Raw genomic sequence first — 6,109 nt, forward strand, 5'->3', positions numbered from 1 at the left:
TAATGTCCTTCTTTATGTCCCAAAAAGTCAAATTATTTGGCGCGTTTGATTCAGAAATACACCGGTTTCAACTCGCCCAACATGCCTACAAAGTATCTAATAAGTTACCTGTAAACTTGGGTCAAACATTTCAAACAACGTTCCTAATCCAACCTCAGGTACCCTACAACGTAAATAATCGATAAAATTTAAGACAGAATAAACTGTTTCTAATACCGGATAAAAACAACGTGGAGTGCGCTCCTGTTCACACGCACCAAAACAGTGGAATCCACCTGGAGTGACACTTACAATGAATAGGACTACTTCTTCATTTCTTAAAAGAAAAACGGGGTTCCGTGGCTACCATGGCCACTGCCTGGGGGATGGTCTCTACTCGTTTCGCTACCAGCGTGGTGAAGAAGGCGCAACAGAGCCTCTTCAAACTCAGGAGGCTAAAGAAAATTGGCTTGTCACCTAAAACCCTCAAACTTTTACAGATGCACAATCGAAAGCATCATGTCGGGCTGTATCACTGCCTGGGACGGCAGGGTAGCCTAGTGGTTAGAAAGTTGGGCCAGTAACCGAAAGGTTGCAAGTTCAAATCCCTGAGCTGACAAGGTACAAATCTGTTATTCTGCCCCTGAACAAGGCAGTTAACCCGCTGTTCCTAAATAAGAATTTGTTCTTAACAGACTTGCCTAGTTAAATAAAGACAAAAAAAAAACATTGAACAATTTCTAAAGACTGTTGACGTCTAGTGGAAGCCATAGGAACTGCAACCAGGTTCCTAATAATAAGGGTATCCCAGAGAAAATATTGGAAAATCCTATGACCTCACTATTTTCCCCCCTGGATGGTTTGTCCTCGGGGTTTCACCTGCCAAATCTGTTCTGTTATACTCACAGACATTATTAGAAACTTTAGAGTCTATCCAAATCTACCAATTATATGCATATCCTAGCATCTGGGCCTGAGTAACAGGCAGTTTACTTTGGTCACGCTTTTCATCCGGATGTCAAAATACTGCCCCCTACCCAAGAGAGGATTACCCACTTTGACATGATAACCCACTTTGACATGATAACCTTTAATCTTATGAGCAGTTCTCCTCTCAGCAGCATATTGTGGTGCATAATATCTCACTAGCAGGTAAAGGGTAGGGAATAAAGTTGAGATGCTAATGCGTATTCTGACTGAGTGACAGCAAACGTGGCTGTCCCCCCACGCACACACACACACACACACACACACACGCCGCACACCTCAGCGCGCTGCTCATCATCCCCAGGTTTGTTTTTGCAGTGAGAATTTGCAGGAAGTTATTTAGCCAACATCTATTTAGGCATATTAAAACGACTATCAACTGTCAAGTTACAGATACAATTACAAATACGAGTATGTCCATGTGAGCACACCCCGAGTAGCTGCTATGTCTTGTTGTTGATGAAGTAGTCGGCGACTGTTTCTCCTCCATATCTGGGGTCGTATGCCACCCTGTGGTCGATGGTGGAATCATATTTTACTGAGGAGCAGAAAACAAGCGTGATGAAACTATTCCTACAATGTCTGGAACGCTACAAAACACCAGAAATAGTTGGTGTCTTTCGGTTGGCTGTGTGAGCACGAATGTGATTTCAGCATTTTGGTACATCGCCTACTTGTGTGTAATCAGACGGACATTTAGAAAAACAGTTCAATGTATATAGAATGTCTACCGTGTTGCATGATGGGAAAATAGTCAGACAGCGATATAATATAATAAAACAAAGTGCATCGCTTTTCCACCGCTTTGTCCGCAACTGTAGTAGTAAACGTTATTAAACCCTGGTCGATATGATGTGGTATTGTCAGTAGTACAAGTGGTAACCGTTAGTCAAACACCTTTGTCCTGGAATGAGTGCCCCTCTACCAACGTGTATAACTCATACTTACCTGGCAAGGGAGACACCGTGATCAAGAAGGCGGTTCACCCAGGGCGAGGCTCAGCCATTGCACTCCGGCTGTGCTGACCCCTGCGAATTTCCCAAATGTGGAAATCTCGATTGCATAATTTCTGGTAGTGGGGGACTGCGTTCGCGCTCTCCCCTGATCTTGATGTTAAAGTAATATTTAGATTTAAAATGCTTGAGTTATATTTAGTGTTTCGTCGAAGAAGAGGTGTATTTATATGTTCTTATCAGGTGAATGGTGTTAGAATGTAGGATCAATTTAAAAGCTTAGTAAGGCCTGAAAGATAAAAACCCCAATGTTTGAGATCTGTTATTGTAGCACTGGTGATTATGCCTGTCAATGCAACCACACGTTGATAAAGCATTTACAATCATCGAGAATGACACAAAAATATGTTTGAAAACATATTTCCATTGTGGTCCTCTTTAATATTTTTCTAGTCATAGTAGGCCTCGGCTCCACACAACACAATACAAAGGACAGGAGGACATTGTCATAGCGTAGAGCCTTACATACTGACATGGAATATAAACCACCATTAGTCAGCTTTACACATTATTTAAATGAAGTTATGCTCGGCATGGAGTTACTGTGGTAGTTTGTTCCACTCAACAGCGCCGGTAAATAAAAAGTGTTCTTACCAGATAGACTCTTCCATTTAAAACAGGCGGTATCAGAATCTCTGGTTCTGATGCTTTATTGGTGGACAGCTGTAATATAAATTAAATTATTAGATGGGTACCTGGGGGCTAATCTAATCTCACAATTCCACAACAAGAATAATAATAAATAACACACACAAATCTAAGGGATGGAATAAGAATATATACATATAAAGATATGGATGAGCGATGACCGAGCGGCATAGGCAAGATGCAATAGGTGTTAATTCTAGGGCAAAAACTAAAACACGGATCTCTTGGGAGTCCCGGAGGAGAGGTTTGAAAAAGGCTGATCTAGAATAACGTGATTCAAATTAGTTCACTTTTCTAGGCCTACATCAGCTGTACAACTTGAGTGTGTGCGGCACAGGTGGCTGGTGGCACTTCAATTGGGGAGGACAGAATGAATGAAATGGTATCAAGACACATGAGACATATGGTTTCCATTCCTTTCACACCATTCCAGAAATGTATATCGTCCTTCCTCCCTTCACAAAACCTCCTGTGGTGTCTGGGGGCCTATTTCACCTAGAATAATGTGATTCAAAATGTTTTCTAGGCTGCGTTTACACAGGCAGCCCAATTCTGATATTTTTACCACTAATTGGTATTTTTGACTAATCACATCAGATCTTTTCACATCAGATTTTATCTGATTGGTCAAAAGACCAATGAGTAAAGAAAAATATTTGAATTGGGCTTCCTGTGTAGACACAGCCATGGAACTTTACAGTAATCCAGTCCACTAGATACCCAACTGTACCTTTAACATTTCCAACATCCATGACACCCAGGTCATTTGACAAATTCATTTCTCAATGTCGGTCTGGAGTTCTCTTCCTCACGAACTAATTAAAAGTGTAATATGTATAGAGTGACCATATTTTAGTTATCAAAAAAGAGGACATGTCCCGGAAAAAGAGTATGGTCACCCTAGTGTTGTGGAAGGCAAAAACTCCCTCCGCAGCAGTAACAGCATCTTCTGTTTTACCTGCTCTCATAAAATAGTCAGTCAAATTTACCTGACGAACTCTCTCCTTTAGCTGAAAATTGTGTTTTGCGGAGCTTATGTGGGCTTCTAGGTCGCTAGCACCTTTATTTGACACTGACACGTACGTGCCAGCTTTGCAGGTCATGCATTCTGCTTCACACGGATCCCGACCAAGACGAAAACACGGGAATTTTCTCTGTAAATCGTCTGTGAATTTAAATTTGCGTTTGGGCATTTTTACGCTGTTCTGGAGCCATGTGCCACTGTTGACAAGCAAGCTGCTGCTATGGCTCTTGGCTGTTGCCATGGTGAAGGTAATGATTGAGATGCAGTTTGACCAATGTTTGCGTAGGCCTACATGACCCACCAATGGTGGCGTGTGAGAAGGCGGGACCTAAAGAGAAAGGTCAAAGCAATGCAAAAACCCCAAAACGCACACAATGAATGGCGACAGTAGAAAGCAAAAGCCGAATCCCCGACATTTTGGGCGATTTAGAAATCCCGGCTGGACGCATTTTTTTAGGTCCAAAAAGAGGACATGTCCGGGAAAAAGAGGACGTATGGTCACCCTAAATATGTAACTTTGTGGGCGACCCGACCAAAAATTCACGTCAGTTATAGATATGTCTTCTGGTTGAAAGTAAGTCTGATGTGTGCTATTTCTCTGCTTCCCGTCCGTAAATGTAGGCATATTTTTTTACTCTCGGTTTTGTACAACAGCTTCAAACAGCTGAACAAATATATAATTAAAAATGAGTTCTTGAAAATATATTTCAGTGGTTCAGATTCTCTCTACACTATGCATGACTTGTTTAGACGAACCATCTGAAATTTAGCAGCCATGTAATGATGGAGCTATTTCCGCATACTGCGTCTTAGACTGCAATTACCAAAATGCTTTGCGACAGGAAGTGGAAGTGAGAACGAAAACGCTCCACTTATGAGCAAGTGGCAAGTGATAAATCTGGCTTTTGCTAGCAACTTTCTTTTGTTTTATAGAATCTAAAGGGGTCAAATGTAACGTGAAGTATTATTAAAATACGCTTTAATCTTATAACCGACGTCCCGAGTCATTAGTTTAAAGATAATTATTCTATAGCCCCTTTAAAAATGTCTCATAGTACTTTTACAGTAATCCAGTCTACCAGTCTCCCCATCCAACCTGACAGAGCTTGAGAGGATCTGCAGAGAAGAATGGGAGAAACTCCCCAAATACAGGTGTGCCGAGCTTGTAGCGTCATACCCAAGAAGACTTGAGACTGTAATCGCTGCCAAAGGTCCATCAACAAAGTACTGAGTAAAGGGTCTGAATACTTATGCAAATGTGATGTCAGTTTTTATTTTTTATTACATTTTCTAACATTTCTAAACTGTTTTGCTTTGTCATTATGGGGTGTTTGTGACGTCATTATGGGGTGTTTGTGATGTCATTATGGGGTATTGTGTGTAGATTGATGAGGGGAAAAAAAACAATTTAATCCATTTTAGAATAAGGTTGTAACTAACAAAATGTGGAAAAAGTCAAGGTGTCTGAATACTTTCTGAATGCACTGTATCCCTTATGACTTGTCATGTAGTCTATGTACCCCTTATGGCTTGTAATTTAGCCTCTATGTATCCCTTATGGCTTCTAATGTAGTCTCTATGTATCCCTTATGACTTGTCATGTGGTCTCTATGTATCCCTTATGGCTTCTAATGTAGCCTCTATGTATCCCTTATGGCTTCTATTGTAGTCTATGTATCCCTTACTGTAGCTAAACATTAACAGGACAAAGCCTTTGGCCTAGATTGAGGGCGCTATTTAATGTGTTATCGCTGAAGCGTTACAGATTCAACCATAGAAATGTGATTTCTGATTGAGCCGACATGCAGCGTTTAGCGTGAATGCCTTCTCCCCCAGAGCGGGAACGGTGCTTTAAAAGCCTCACAGCCTATAATCTGCTATCATCTACCACACCCCCTCAGGCCTTATTGCTTCATTACCCCTCCGTCAGTCATAGAGGAAGGAAGAGCAAAGACACATCACCCAGCCAGAAACCACCCAGCCCCACACAGACACCACCCAGCCCCACACAGAAACCACCCAGCCCCACACAGAAACCACCCAGCCCCACAGACACCACCCAGCCTCACACAGAAACCACCCAGCCTCACACAGAAACCACCCAGGCACACACAGAAACCACCCAGCCAGAAACCACCCAGCCCCACAGACACCACCCAGCCAGAAACCACCCAGCCTCACACAGAAACCACCCAGAAACCACCCAGCCTCACACAGAAACCACCCAGGCACACACAGAAACCACCCAGAAACCACCCAGCCTCACACAGAAACCACCCAGCCAGAAACCACCCAGCCCCACAGACACCACCCAGGCAGAAACCACCCAGCCTCACACAGAAACCACCCAGGCACACACAGAAACCACCCAGGCTCACACAGAAACCACCCAGCCTCACACAGAAACCACCCAGAAACCACCCAGGCACACCCAGGCACACACAGAAACCACCCAGGC

At 42.8% G+C, this 6,109-nt stretch overlaps 1 non-coding gene across 1 annotated transcript; it reads left to right on the forward strand.

The window, feature by feature from the left end:
* The first annotated feature begins 1,906 nt into the window (after positions 1-1,906).
* LOC123732780 (U1 spliceosomal RNA) lies at positions 1,907-2,070 on the forward strand. The gene has a single exon (XR_006763410.1). It is a non-coding gene; the product is annotated as a U1 spliceosomal RNA (small nuclear RNA).
* The last annotated feature ends 4,039 nt before the right edge of the window (positions 2,071-6,109 follow it).

This window comes from Salmo salar, unplaced genomic scaffold, assembly GCF_905237065.1.
Source record: "Salmo salar unplaced genomic scaffold, Ssal_v3.1, whole genome shotgun sequence".
Lineage (NCBI taxonomy): Eukaryota > Metazoa > Chordata > Actinopteri > Salmoniformes > Salmonidae > Salmo > Salmo salar.